This window comes from Rhipicephalus microplus, chromosome 7, assembly GCF_043290135.1.
Source record: "Rhipicephalus microplus isolate Deutch F79 chromosome 7, USDA_Rmic, whole genome shotgun sequence".
Classification (NCBI taxonomy): Eukaryota; Metazoa; Arthropoda; class Arachnida; order Ixodida; family Ixodidae; genus Rhipicephalus; species Rhipicephalus microplus.
This window is the reverse complement of record NC_134706.1, coordinates 95,770,737-95,786,840: the sequence shown is the minus strand read 5'-3', so window position 1 is coordinate 95,786,840 and position 16,104 is coordinate 95,770,737. Positions and strand designations below refer to the sequence as shown.

The 16,104-nt window shown below is 41.3% G+C and overlaps 1 protein-coding gene across 3 annotated transcripts in view; it reads right to left on the bottom strand.

Moving 5' to 3' along the window:
• The window catches only part of LOC119180122 (monocarboxylate transporter 12), a 57,893-nt gene that overhangs the window by 28,848 nt on the left and 12,941 nt on the right, over window positions 1-16,104 (bottom strand). The window contains exon 1 of one of the 3 annotated variants that reach the window (XM_075869479.1): window positions 244-454. The exons of the other annotated variants lie outside the window; for them this stretch is intronic. The gene's annotated coding sequence lies outside the window, so the exon portion shown is untranslated. Of the gene's footprint in view, window positions 1-243; window positions 455-16,104 lie in introns of those variants that run through there. 3 annotated transcript variants of the gene reach the window in all.

Here is a 16,104-nt window from a genome sequence, read left to right as displayed (position 1 = left end):
AAAAAAAAAAAAAGGAAAGTAAAGAGGCAATCTATGACCAAAGTACAAAGGTAATCCATGAACATGAAGTCAAACACTGAAAAGAGCAATACAGGAAAATAGGAATACACAATAAAGAAATATTACCATAAGTAAACCGTTGAAATAGTGCTTAAAAGGAGACAAAATAGTAAGTGAACACTTTTTATGAAAGTAAATTAAAATGCTGCTGCAAGATTCCAGCAAGCGCAAAAGCAAACTCACCCTTTAAAAAATAATTAAAAATAATAATGGGCGAGGTCGCCAGATTATGAGTCCAGTTGCAAGAAACCGCCTTTAGAAACTTTCATGGAAACGCAATGCATCAAAACGCACAACCGGATCGCAACCACCTGCACTCACACTCCATGGCAACGGCGGTCATGCAATCCTCCTGCCGACAACCGGCACACAACCGCCGCACTCGGGAGCCAAGACACGCAATGACGACAACCTCAGGACGGACTCTTCCGACACCTAAGCACATTTTTCCGGAACCGAGTGCCCAGATAAGAACGGCCCCTTTTGTTCTCCATAAAAGATACGTGACGTAACTGAAGAGCCCAGCAATGCACACGCACGCAATTGCTGAAGGACGTATGGTGTCTCAAACACAGCGATAAGAAGAAAAGGACAGACCCTACCGCGATAGCATACATAGAGAAACGGGCGATTGAAGAGTGGCACTTTCCATTGAGTCCAAAGGGTACTAGACAGGTCTCTCGAACAAGCAAATCATTCACGGTATCGATTAATGTCGTCTATAGATGGAGATACCGTTTAGAGGTAACGCAAGCAAAAAAGAGTTCTTGGTCAGAGTTTTTCTTCACTACTGGGCATAAGGACAACTCAAACTTGTTACACTAAAACAACTTAAGAATATACGATATAGATTCTCAATCTACCTACAGCTAGCTGAATTCAGGGACAATGGCAACTTGTTTTGTTCTTGGAGTTCAATGGCACAGCCAGAATGTTTTTTGGCGTATGTGAATGGGGAGCGTTCAGCCACCCTTTATACATGTTTGTGCATGTAAGCATGTAATGTAGATGCGCAAAACAGGGAAATTTGAGGTGGGCGGTTGAATCGTAGAAAAATCACACATAGAGATTGAATCATAGGCAAATGCCTATATTTTTTATTTCACGCACCCTAGAGCCTCAATCTGTTAACGTATGAGCACGAATTGGGTGTTAATGGATGATTTAGCTTTGCCTACTGGCGTCCCTTTCTATCAATGGCACATTTTGCTTTGAAAGCACATTCAGTAATTTGTGCAAGATCGAGTAGAAGTGGCTGACGCTACTGTTAACAGGAATGCGTCCGGCAATGTGACCTAGCAAATAAGACCGCACGGTGTCACCGTTTGTTGATGTTTACAGGGCCTTTTCGCCATCTGCCTGGCACTGTTTTGCGATTTCAGAGCAAGAGCCTTTTTTTCCCCTTTTTTCTTTTTGTACAGCATGCCATACACAATCACTTTTTGCAGCAAGTGGGTGAATGGCCAGCACAAAAAGGTGCTGTATTTCTAGAAAAATATACTGCAGACAGTGTAATAGGAAGCAGGGAAGTCTGCGTATGACATAAACATTTCAGTACATGGTGACATGATGAATATATTAAAAGCTGTTATGGTACCTCAGTACATAAAATGTCACTTTTGTGTTGTTTTCTGAGGAAATTTCTGCCATAAATCCACAATTCTGTTTAACTTGATTACTGGCTTCATTCCTGCAATATCTGTATGCTTTCCCCTAATATTTTTCATTAAGAGGTGGCGGGTCTTTGATGAGTGTCATTTACTAATAAAATTTATACGATCAACTGAGGCACCTGTAAATGACAATGTGGCATCAGCTATCCAACAAAGCATTCATAGCCTTTGACTAGATGTGCATTTAGTGCTGTGTTCATTGACAGAGATTAGTATGAATATTAGTAAAAATACTAGAACTCTGCCCAACTACTTTGAGTGAATGCAAACATGCTAGGGCTGAACATCTCTTTGCATAAAACTGAACAAAGAAATTCGTAGGCTGCCCAAAAGCATGGCATTATTGTAGGATGAATGGGCATAATCATTTAAGAGTTTTTGCCTGTTTAAATCATTCACTTGGGAAATACAGCCCCCACACATACACCATAGCTCCCATAAACCCGCATAATTTGGAGAAATCCTTACATCGTAGAACTATCTCCCATGAGACTCCAGTGAACATTATAACCCCTTTCATATCAAGCATGAGGAAATGCTTGACAACATACAAGTTGTAAATTCTCCAACTGATTATCAATAAGACAGTGGTAACACTACTTCGCTTTGAGTTCAGAGTAATAGGATTACTGAACCTTTCTTCTTTTGTTACAAACATTATTATTTACATAGACCTGAGGGCCATTTCATTTATTGAGAATAGTACTTTTTCATATGATGTACTTCGATAGGCTCACACTCCCAATGTTAGTACAATAGTCAGGCTGAAAACATCACAGCCACTTGAACAGCCTTACTTTTCCTAACTTAATTTCCACATTTTCCAACTTCCGAGGGCTGTTGGCGACCTGATAGTTCCGCTTAGGCCTGAAATGCTTGTGGAATCATAAATAATTAATGTGCACACTTTCTGTATTCAATCTGCCACCCTCAAAACTCCTCGCCCCAGCTGCAAACTGATGAAAAGTTTTCAGTGTTCCAGAAACTCACGTCAGCCGGCATGTGTGTAAATGTGTGTAGTGCATCGCTTGCCACACAAAGCACAATATCCAAGGCCCTTGAGCCGTTGGCAAGCTCAGAAAATATAATGTTAAGCATACACATCAAAGACTGAGGCGCACAAAACGGTTGTTTCAAACAGGAAAAAATAGTTTGCGAAATCGAAAGCATCATCAACCTTCAAACAACCGAGAGATGAAAGCACTGTTACATTTCGTAGAGCCAATAGACTTATGTAGATGGCTTTAGTACTGCACTTTGCATAGAGGTAAGAAATTTACATGATTAACTTTAGCATTGTACTTCTTGCAGAGTAAAAAAAAATCAGTAGATGACTTAGCATTATCCATTTTGTGGAGGCCACAGCCTTATGTACACTGCTTCAGCATTGTACTTTTTGTACAGGCAATAAAATTAGATCGGTGGCTTTAGCATCAGTTAGCAAAGAGTTGCATCGATGCCTTTGAAATGTACACATGCACTGTCTCTCTTCCCTATTATTCAACGTCTCCTTCTCCCCTACACTTGGTGCGGCACGGCAAACTACATTTGCTGCTCCTAATGGCGCACCTCTTTTTCTAAGAAGTGTTCCCCCCGAGCCATTAAGACAACTTAAACAGTCATCGCAGGGCACTTCGTAACAGATAAGCGCGAAAGGGCGCTCGTAATTCTATATCTACGCGATTAGAAAAGCAAATAAGGCATGCTTCCAAGCAGCGCAATGCTGAAATTGGAGTGTGTGCACATAAGGCCCACTATCTGTTCTCCAACTCCAGTTAGAAAGCAAACCAAGAGGTTTATTCCACTGTAGCAACAACAAGAGCATTGCTACACTGGTAGCATCTTCCGCATCATTCTGCTATGTTTGTCGGAAAAGGGCCGTTCTTTAAAATGTAAGTCAGTGGCGGCATTTTCAATGGATTAACACATCTTTCAATTAGAGTTTACCCAAGCAATCAATCCATGGAATGGCCTCTTCAGAGAGGTCGCTACTGCGATAGTTACATTAAGAAAAGCATATACCTTCCAGCTTTTGGGTTCAATGGTGTAATTAATTAATGAGCATACATGAATCACTCTTTGTGAGACATTGTATTAATCAATTAACATACATTGCCATCCCTTTGTGAGACATTACACATGTGGGTATAAAAGTTGTTTGCAAATTATAGATAACAAAGAACAAATTAGCCCAAAAGTATCACTAAAATATGTGAATTGATAGGCAAATAGTAAAGCATGTCACGGAAATGTGCATATAACAAATCAACATTGCATAAAAATGTGTTTAATGGTAAAAAACATGAATATACAAAAAGCACACTGCAGAATTAGAACTCATGAGATACACGACAAACTTTTTCTCGAAATGCACATAAGGTGCATGTAAAGTGCGCCGCCAAGACCATTCCAGATTGAGACCGTGGATGGAACAAGAACAGAATTTAATTAAAGCCCTTAAAACATGCACGGAACAGGAGAAGATTAAGGGGGTGAAGGCTCTGAGTAGCACGAGTGGAGTGCTTTACAAATAAAACTGGTGCCACTATAACCGATGACCCACATACTATATCATGAAGAACAAGGCATTCACACATTCACGTCCATGCGCAAGTGTGTCAAGCAATAAGTTATGTGTGTGCAATGAGGTAGAAAAGTGGTGGTTGACGAGGCATTCGTGCTAAAGTCACACTCCCATATTTTAAAATCATGATCACTAATCAGTTATTCTCACCATGCATGTTTCACATCACTATCATGATTTCAGTAATCATACATTCTTACACAGCTCTACTATGCAGAATTGTAGGCCTTTATACAGCCACTAAACACCTGCATTGGTCACACCCTTTACTATAACCTAGCACTCTTTGGCCATTACTATAGCTCTTGTGCAATCTCTTTCTGTGTCTGAAATATGCACTGTATCTGAACGAGAAGATCAATGATAAATATGCAGCACTTTGTTCAGCACTACTTGATACGAGCTGTCCCCTCGAAATGATTTCTCTTGCGAGGTTGGCTACAGCTATCAACCATTTGAAATCTGCTGCCCCAAAACAAATGATCGCGTGGTGCCCTGTGTCCCGTGCACAGGGACTCAGTAACAAAGCAAAGAAGTCAACAAGGTCGCAAACTAAGTCAGGAGTGGTTCAGGTAACAGAAACATTCAGGATTGGGCCATAGGGACCTTGACGTAATTGCAGGTGCACTAAGTCAAGTTCTGTTGACGTTGATGCCGTAAAAACTCCCTCCCTCCCCCCAGGGAGGAGAGGTGCCATATTTACCTCCGACCCTCACCTGCCGTCGTCTGTCGCAACCTTGAACTTGGCCTGTGCCCAGACAATGCAATCAATTCAAAGGCCCTCCCTGGCCGTTTGTTTTTCTGATGAACGCGATGCATGACGACACCCAACGGTTTCTTCCAGGTCCATTTGAGCCCGAGTCATGCGTCCAGATTAAGAGAAGGATAGAAGGTAGGAACTCTGGCATTTGCGTAGTATTCCTACTTTTCATTGTGTTGGGAAATATAAGGAGGATCATAAGGAGCAACATGTGAAACACTGCCACTTGCACCGGGCAGTAGAGGTGGCAGGTTGTTAGGTCGGCATGCAGGTAAGCAGCAGCAGTCATTTGGCAAGCCGCCAGGTAGGGGAAGGCCCCACGAAAATGGCTCCACCAGTGAGAAGAGGCGTGACGCGTGTCCCACTTTTATATGCAGCTGCAAAGGAGCTTTGCATTCAACGTGGGGTGACACGGGACCCAGCCAACCTCGTGGAAAGTGCGATGTCGATGAGACAGAAAAAAAAAAAACTGTCATTTTATGTTTTCGAAACAGCTGTGCAAGTTGAAATGACATGCAGCTGACAGCACGTGTGCAGAGCACAACTGGCGTTCCAAGGAAGTGGTGCTTTTCTTTAATGCACTGCTTAATGGCACAAATCAAATAGGCATGTCTTTATTAAGAGCATAGACTGACAACACATGTGTAGGGCATGAACTTGCCTTTCAGGGAAGTGACGATCTGTTAAAAATGTTGCCTAAGACTTGATTGTAAGATGACAGAGTTTTCTCTAGGCTCGTGTCTGAACAGCATTCCCAAAAATGAGATTGTAGGTAACACTTCAGTGGGTGGATCTTAATCAGGCAACATAATGTGTACAAGGGCAAAGTGAAAGCTGTAAAATAAAAAGCTATGAAAGTACATTGCCTAGCATCAAGTAGGCACTACACAGGCGGCATGATGGATGCGAAAAAGTACAAACAAACACTTATTTTCTAATTTCTAGGAGTGGTTTTATCTGTAGTGACTGAAAGCAACTGCTACTTACGGTTGGAAAAAAAAAAGAGTATGGGCCTCAATAGAACGCAGAAACATCATTCGCACTTTTCACGCTCGGTCCCTGGTTTACACACATATATAAAGTTGCCTACATGACATCTATATTTTGCAATTTGTGCGTTTAGTTTTATGAATAGATCCCAAGACAAAAACACAAAAGTTGGATGTCATGTAGACAAAGGTGCGGTGTTTTTATCGCTCTGACATTTGCCTTGTGGTCCATATATGCTTGAACAGCGAACAAAATAAAACAGCTGAAAGTTGTGTTTTGTCCTTCTGAAAGTTGTGTTTGTCCTTCTGTACTTCTGTTTATCTTCTCCACGTCTTCTTCATCATCCTTGTTTAAAACAGCACATATACAAGATTTCAAAGCGAATATCAAATTGTTCTGAATCAGTCTTTAAAATGGCTCTTCATTTTTGCACCCACTGACAAAAATTCTGGGTGTTTTCAACACTAGGGCCTGTCATGTTGGAAAATGATGGGAAAAGCGCAATGCTCCGCTGCATTGTTTGCTGTATATGAACGAGAATTTCTGTACAATATTAGCCTGACCAACTTCCTTTGCAAATGGTACAACCAGCGTGTAAATTATGCACACTTTTCACAGGCAATGATTGTGAACTAGCACAATTACAATAATCCAGCATGCTGCTTAGAATCGATTAATAGTGACCGTTTTCTGCTACAGAGTGGTAATGCTGCAGTGCGACATTATAATGCTTTGAAAAAAAAAAAAGTGACACGAATGGGAAACGTATTACAGTCATGATGAAATGAGGTTTTTTGGAAAGCCAGCCAAACCGAAAATTGGGCGACCATTAAGCTTCGCCTTTAAGATTTGAACGCAATGCTGATATATTATCCCTAGTGCATACTTCAATTACCTAGTGTGTACTTTTTATTTTATAAAATGTTACTTAGAAATTTGAGTTGTTCACTACTACAATGTCATCAATAAAGTTGAAAGTGGCTTATGTCAGTGACGTTTTTGCATATGGCCGGGTTCTATGAAAGATGTAGCATGCTTTAAATTACGAGAGATTATGTGTCTGAAATGCTTTCGAAGTTATTATGCACCAACTACGTGGTATCCATTATAAAAACCTCAAAGTCGTAATATTACGACCTTGAGGTTTTGAACACGTGTTTAGCATATGCGTGGCTGATTCGATGGATACCCAATGACAATGTACGCTTGTTGTACGCAATATTATTGTGATATTACCTGTTCTATTGTGAGGCATGTATGTATTCAGGACATGTGTGTTTGTAAAGCATGAAAGTTAATTTCACAGCACTTTCAAGCACAGGAAGTTATTTTCACTGTATTTCCAAAGTTAATTTCACAGTATTTCCAAGCACAAGAAGGAATTTTCACTGTATTTCCAAAGTTATTTCCCAGCATGTGCATAGATGGGCGGTAGAACACCTGCTTTCAATGCAAACTTCCAGAGTTTGATCTTTACTCGGACTGGGAAATTCTTATTATTCATTTTACTTGCATCCATCTCGATTTTTTGGTCACAGACAAGGCGATTTTTTGCTCACAATCAGTGACACTGACGCCAGAATTTCTGCGAAATGAGCTTTTTTACGCTATCGCATTAATAATGGAGGAGAGTAGAGCAATTATGATAATATCTGCACCTTGTCAAGGCCACATATGGATAAATGTTTCCACTCTTGCTGCCTTACAGAGTCAATGCAAAGTTCAGTGAGAGTACTCAATCCCTCATACAGAGTTTGAACATTACTTGACTACCAGCTACAGATATCTAAGAATGACTGCCATGCAAAAGATATCTCTATACTGATAGCACAAGCAAATCTGTACAAAGAATCTTAAAAATGAAAAGAGGGCTATCCAAGCTACAACACTCTACATTTAAGTCTCACTTAGGAAGCACAAACAATCAAACATGTCCAACGTGTCTCAAAATGTCTCGAGGTGTTAAAGCACATACTTAAAATGACACAGGAATATTGACAGTCATAAGCTGTTCATTAATGAATCTTTTTGTAATGCTAAAAAAAGAAGGATCATAACAAAGCTATGGAGCCAGCTAATACATATAGAAAGAAAGTAAACCAATTAATCATAAACAGGTAAATAGAATTGGTAACAGCCATATTTCTGCAGGTTTGGACGTTCACACACAAGGCGTCAAAACATCTGACGCACAGTAAGAGCTTACAAACTTGGCAAAGTTCGCCGTGAGTTGGCGTCACAGCCCAGCCAGAGCCAACAAATGCATCGCGATGACACGTGCGTGCGAAAACTAGGCTGTGCCCATCGCACGTGATGGTCACAATCTCCGAAAGTAGCGCGATTTTCCCACGTTTCCAGCTTGTGAGATTAGTGAGTTTCTCTTTTCATTCAAGTCGGATAGGCGGGCGAGCACCGTATTCCTCCTCACGAGGTCTTTCACTGGGGCCCACGCACGCTCCAATCTCTGAAGTGGGCATTCGGCAACACGACTGAGAGGCCTTATCAGCGGCCACTCTCCCGTCAATTGTCCCACGATAGATGGGTCATTCCCGCCTGAAGTACTACTCAGGAGCACCCTTTAGCCCTGACAGATAACATGAACCCGTAAAACTGATATGAGACAGCCTCACCTCTGAGAAAGGAGTTGCCTGCCTTTACTGAGAAAGGAAAGTATTAGGAATACCTTATGCAAATTGATGAAGTACATATGCCCTTATTCTAATACGCTGAGGCACAAGAGGATGCGAATATGTCGGTAATAGGCCACCACAGTAGCTCGGCGGTCAAAGTGCTCTAGTGCTGGCCCAAAAGCTGCAGGTTTGGTCCTGGCCACAATGGTTGCATTCCCCTGTAGGTCAAACTCACACAGTACTCAGCCTGGAGGGCCTGTGCAATGTTTGCGTATGTTCAAGAACATCACATGATCGAAATTATTTGGAGACCTCCACTATGGAGTTCCTCATCACCCAAGTTGCTTTGAGATGTTCAACCCGTCAAACCATCCAAACCAACCAACAATATTTGTAATAGGAATAGCTGATAAGTAAACTGCAATACTAATACTAACACACTGCCAAAGCACTGACCTTTACACCTAGCAGCCAAGTAACAGTAATAACATATTTAAAAGTCTTAAGCCTCTTAAGCAATGAAAAAAAGCAAGTTTATTTTCAAGTTCCCCGATTCCGCAGTGTTTGCATGACGGCTGATATTTATACTGAATCAAACACCTTCTCGTAATCTATGCAGGCTATGTATAGTGGTTGGTTATATTTTGAGCATTTCTCTATTACCTGATTGATAGTATGAATATGGTCTATTGTTGAGTAGCCTGTTCGAAATCGTGCTTGTTTCTTTGGTTGATTGAATTCTAATGTTTTCTTTACTCTGTTAGCAATTACCTTTGTAAATAGCTTGTATACTACAGAGAGCAAGCTTATCGGCCTGTAATTCTTCAAGTCTTTGTCATCTCCTTTCTTATGTATTAAGATAAAGTTAGCGTTCTTCCAAGACTCTGGTACTCTTCCCGTCAGGAGACACCTCGTAAACAGGGTGGCTAGTTTTTCTAACACAATCTGTCCTCCATCTTTCAGCAGATCTGATGTTACCTGATCCTTACCAGCAGCTTTGCCTATTTGCATACTCTCCAAAGCTTTTCTGACTTCTTCTATCATTACTGGTGGGGTGTCATCTGGGTTACTGCTAGTTCTGATAGTATTAAAGTCATAGTTGTCCCAGCTACTGTACAGATCTCTGTAAAACTCTTCCGCTATATTAACTATCCTATCCATATTGGTAGTTATTTTGCCTTCTTTATCCCTTAGTGCATACATCCGATTTTACAGGGGATCAACTGCTACTATAGCGCTTCATAAAGAAAGCAACAGAATACCAATCAAGAAGAGTGTAAGGCAAGGGGACACAATCTCCCCAATGCTATTTACCGTGTGCTTACAGGAGGTTTTCAGAAGCCTAGAATGGGAACAGTTAGGGATAAGAGTTAATGGAGAGTACCTTAGTTACCTGCGCTTCGCCGATGACATTGCATTGCTGAGTACCTCAGGGGACGAATTGCAGCTCATGATTACGGAGTTAGACAAGAAGAGCAGAAAGGTGGGTCTTAAAATGAATCTGCAGAAAATGAAAGTAATGTACAACAACCTTGGAAAAGAGCAGTGCTTCAAGATAGGTAATAGTGCACTTCAAGTTGTAGAAGACTATGTGTACTTAGGGCACGTAATAACCGCGGAGCCGAATCACGAGATTGAAGTAACTAGAAGAATAAGAATTGGGTGGAGCACATTTGGCAAGCACTCTCAAATTATGACAGGTAGATTGCCACTATCCCTCAAGAGGAAGGTATATCACAGCTGTATCTTGCCGGTACTTAGCTACGACTGACGATTGATTGATGTGTGGGGTTTAACATCCCAAAACCACCATATGATTATGAGAGACGCCGTAGTGGAGGGCTCCGGAAATTTCGACCACCTGGTGTTCTTTAATGTGCACCCAAATCTGAGCACACAGGCCTACAACTTTTCCGCCTCCATCGGAAATTCAGCCGGGATACGAACCCGCGACCTGCGGGTCAGCAGACGAGTACCTTAGCCACTAGACCACCGCGGCGGGGCCGGTACTTAGCTACGGAGCAGAAACCTGGAGACTTACAAAGAGGGTTCAGCTTAAATTGAGGACGACGCAGCGAGCAATGGAAAGAAAAATGGTAGGTGTAACCTTAAGAGACAAGAAGAGAGCAGAGTGGATTAGGGAACAAACGGGGGTTAAGGATATCATAGCTGAAATCAAGAAGAAGAAATGGACATGGGCCGGGCATGTAGCGTGTAGACAGGATAACCGCTGGTCGTTAAGGGTAACTAAGTGGATTCCCAGAAAAGGAAAGCGGGTTAGGGGGAGACAGAAGGTTAGATGGGCAGATGAGATTAAGAAGTTTGCGGGTATAAATTGGCAGAAGCAAGCACAGGACCGGGTTAACTGGCGGAACATGGGAGAGGCCTTTGTCCTGCAGTGGACGTAGTCAGGCTGATGATGATGATTTTCAAGTTCAGTAAAGCAGACCAGTGACATTGCTTTTTCAATCAAGATTAAAGTTTTATAAGTATACAGGGTGTATTTTTTAAGGCAATACAACCTTTTCAAAAATTCTATGAGAGTCAGGCTGTTCTTAATTTCACTCATGAACTCTACATCTAGGCAGAAATAGTTCATTTTCAGCAACTGAAATGACACTAATGCAACAAATTCCCCAAAACTATCAAACTCATTTTTTAGTTATTGACTTGAGAGCAGTTTATATGAAAAAATTATAGTGCATGATAACTGATGGCAAGTTCATTTTTTAGAAATCATTAAAGTTGCACATAATTCGAAACAATCATAATCAAATTTTGTGGGATGACATCAAGACAGACGGCACCCTGTACACAGGAAACATGTTTTCTTTATTACATCAGACCAACCATGACAGAGAGGAGGTGAAATTCGAATCAAGGTGTGTGAAGGCAGATTCTGGTTGGGATAGTCGGCCAGCATTCTAAATTTCAGAGGTGGCCAGCTTATTGTTAGCATGCGATGTTTAGTGCTAGTCTGTTTTCTACTTGAAGGGCCCCTAAACAACTTCTGAATATGCAAAGAATGAGCGAATCATTTTCACCCGCAGTGGTTCTTCTTTTTTCGCACAATTTATGCCTGCTGTCTGTTCACATGACGCCATAAGTGAAAATAAACTCTAGATTGGTCCATGTGAGAGGGTTATTAGTTGCAAATTGTCACCTCAACCAATCAGTCATAAGGGATATTCAGGCACTTTCAAGCTGTTAGCTTTTGTACCAATGAATTGTCACAAAACGTTGGAAATAAAGATTTCATTGATTGATTGATTGAATTGTCACCTACACCACTTTCCCATGTAGTTGCAAATCTGCCCTGCCTTGTCTTGCATGACTATCATGCGCAACTAACTTGTTTCATTTAGTTTTGTGGGTTTTCAACTGCACAAGCAGAGCTAACAGCATTTAGCCAGAAATCTCTAAATTCTGATAGTGCACTCAACGCTTGGTGCTGATGCTGTTCACATGTTTCATGAAGGAGGAAGTGGCAAGGTGAAGATAGCACCTGTAGAAAAGATTGAGATGGCGAGAAAGAAACCACTCTCTCGTCTTGGATCACGGAGTAGTCTAAGGGCCAGTCTCTTTTGTGTGAATGCTTAAGAAAGAGCCGATATTTCTTGATGGTAAATCATTGACTTACTATTCTTATGTAAAGCTACATATCCGCTGAACCGACGTCTTAATGAAAAAAAATAAACATATGCTAGATAAGTAATACTTCTTTGTAGACTAGTTGGTTCATAGTTGAAAACTCGACTATGGTTAAAGCTGCAAGCTTTTACAGAGACAAGTGTGAGCCAAGCAAGACTACAATCAGGTAAGCGCAACTACATATTCAACAAGCTCGCGACCTGCAGCAAAGCCAATCCACAACACTTTCACGCGCTGTCAGGTTTCTAGAGGTCACGGCCGTGCTGCGCATGAGTGGAATCAAAACAATGACTCCCTACAGTGAAGGGAACAACCCCAAAGAGTATACAACGCTGAGCACACATGAATAACCTCATCTGACAAGTGATGATGGTGCCAACGTCCTAAGGCTGCCTTGTTAATTAGGCCAGCCTGTTAATACCAGTTCAAGTAAGCGTCACATGGGCAAGTGAAGAAGTTACCGAAAGCTGTGGTGCAGCATTTCAGAGTGGCAAATCACAACCTTGATGAGTCAAACCATTAAGTACTTCAGTCAAAACTTGTGGTCCGTAAGAGATAGAAAATTTAGAGCGTTATCTTATTTACAAGTTCAATATACTCCAGCCAATAGCTAGAAATGTTTCTAAGCGAGCTCTCGAGTCAATCCGATATGGTAGGCACATAATGAACACCAGTAAGATGCTTATCTATGGCTTACTAGCTGTTCTGATCACCGGAAAATCGTCATGTTTATTCGCTGCTCACTGGCGACATTCATGACTCCGTGAAATTCCCTCCCCTTTCTACCCTTTTAAAGCTAAAAAAAAAGACAAACAAATAAATAAAAATTTAAAAAATGAGACAAAACACGAGTGACCCTTCTCGCTATCTTTTTGCTCTTTTTTAATACTATCTATTATTGATGTGTTTTCACTTACTGACCCCATTAGGAATGCCAACTTATCTCAATACTCCCCCTCCCTCTTCCTACCTAAGCGAGGCCTGATTCAGAATGCTGATGGTTTCATGATATGCTTCGTTTAACATGGTAAAAAACGCAGTGTTTTTTCACTTACAGTTACTCATAAAAAAGTTAATTTTGCCTAAACAGAAAAAAAAGTAATTGAACTGCCAATATATTTTTGCCGCAGGCTTCGGGAATTAGTATCTCGAAACTCACATCCTCCTGAGAAATTGTTGGTGCATACGATGCAGAACACACAAGGTATTACTATTACACTTCAGTATGTGGCACCAAATAAGAATTAATTAGTGAAATGTGTAGGCATGTCAATGTTTTCTGTGAAAACTAAACCCCGTGTTTCAACAATCCCGCTAAAGCATTACAGTTCAAGTTAGTGCCATAATCTGCTTTACAAAGGGACTGAGACCCAATTTTTATGGCATCCGTTTTCTTTAGTGCAATGAAAATCTTGCTGGTCACAGTGTATAATCGTAAAAAATTAATGCAGGAAATACTCCCAATTATTTATAATCAATATATTTGGGTCTGCGGCAACTGTGAAGTCGTAAAGAAAACACACTGGAAATGAGGAAGGGAGAGAGAGATAAGCCCTGCCGACGTTCATGTTTGTGTGCTGCAATGAGCCGCACATGTGCCTGAATACGCACATACTCTAATTTTAATTGGTGCATAAAATAGAAGCATCAGATTATGAATTCAACACAGAATTACTTCACAGTGCAACATGAAGGCTCTTTCACATTAAACCCTTTCCCAATTGAAAGAAAAAGACAAAAGCGTGCCAAAATCATCGAAAACTTTTTCCCTACCAATTTGTACAGCTATTCTGTTTTCTTGGTAGAATTGTACCATTCTTTGAATTCAATAGTATTTCATTATTTTAACACTAATCACTTAGAAAAAGATAATGCACATGTGGCTTTACTACAAGGCAATACAGTAAGAAGTAGCAATAAGCTAAAAGCAGAGATACAAGTGTCCGAATATGAACAGGTGTGGCCATCTAACTTTAAGAAACACAAGTAAGACAAGTGTCGCCTTCATAACTTTCATGCGGGACCAATTTTTTTTACGAACGATATAGCTCTCATCGGTCATTGGTCAGAAAATCTAACCATGACCATACTCGCTGAAGGCTGCGAAAGGGTTAAACACGATTTAAAAACATAATGCTGTTAAAATCTTGAATAGGGGGCATGAATCCGTCACTGTAATCCACTGTCTATATTTACACTGGGACCTAATCGGACATTCCAGCCTCGGTCCCTTTAAAGTCTGAACAATAAAGAAAAAACAATCATACATTACTTTTTTACCCTACACAGTGTGTGTTATTGCCCTCGTAAAATAGCGCAACGCCATGCTATCAACACTTGTCTGCTCTTCATTTTGCATGCGCCCGTCACCATGCGCTCTCGCGCCTGAATATGAAAGAACCGTCGTGTGTCATCAGGGCGCCCCCATCTAAATGCAGAAGCCACTAAAACACGCCCGCGCAGTGCAATGTCCCCATCACGTGAGCTGCACGTCTCGCAACCGCTGGCTGCCGCAAGTACTCCCCACATGGCCATCCCAGGTGCTGCGTGCAATGGTCTACGACTCCAAATAAAAGCGGAGTCACGTAACGAGGGCTCAACACAATAAAGATAGGCAGCTGCCCTGTAACGGCAGGAGAACCTGCACGTTGGGACTATATGCAACTCCTGTGGAACGAAGTTGGACCGAGGCATCATTAAAAGGATGTGCATGTTTGCTATTGATAATGCAGGTTTTAAGAGACAGCGATGTACTGCGCTAGTAGCGTGTTGCAAATGTAATAAAAAGTACCTACTGGCTAGATTCTATGCTAGAGTAGGTAGGCCTTAGTGGTAGCGATGAAAGTGTACATCAGAGCTTTTTTTTACAGCGAAGGCTGTATATGGCTAGGAGGAACAAAAAACTGCTCGGCACCGGTGTCACGAGCGGTGTACTTTGGCTGTGCAATCAGTTATCTCGTTCTCAGTGTCATACCCCAGCACGCACGCCATTGGCTGCATTGTGAGTGATGTCGTCCATTGCTTTGCTGTCACAAGAGATAGCTACAACATTAAAACAAAACATATGAGCATCTTCTTTGCTTGTGAGTTGTGTACGAGATGCTGACTTGAGACATTGGCAATAAGATGATACAAGAGATAATGCCCTGGTGACGATTCACTGTTCTTTTTTTTGTTTCTTGCAAACCCGTGAAGGAAAGGAAGGAAGCGTAGGTTAACTAACTTATTATCACTTTTTCTTATTCTAAAAGAAAAAAAGTGTCACTACTTGAAAGTTTAGTAACATAACATCTTTAAAAGATGCATTTCGAAATGTATTTCTTAATTGGGAGAGCTTTCTGAAGAAACATGCTAGCTTGAGCAAGACTGAATGGCGGAGAATGCTGCACCCCTGTCAAAACATCACTTCATGCATACTAACAATTTTCAGTTTAACTGATTCATTGGTTGATATGCGAAGTTTAACGTTCTAAAATCACCGTATGATTATGAGAGACCTCGTAGTGGAGGGCTCCGGAAATTTCGACCGCCTGGGGTTCTCTAACGTGCACTCAAATCTGAGCACACGGGCCTACAGCATTTTCGCCGCCATCAAATATGCAGCCGTCGCAGCCGGGTTTGATCCCGCGACCTGCGGAAATTTTCAGTTTGTATGAAACCTAAAGCAGCAGATTTCTGAAAACTCACTAAGCTAAAATGAATTCATTGAAACGCAGTTCTTTTCCCGCAGAGGGTTTCAAAAAACTACATCTTACA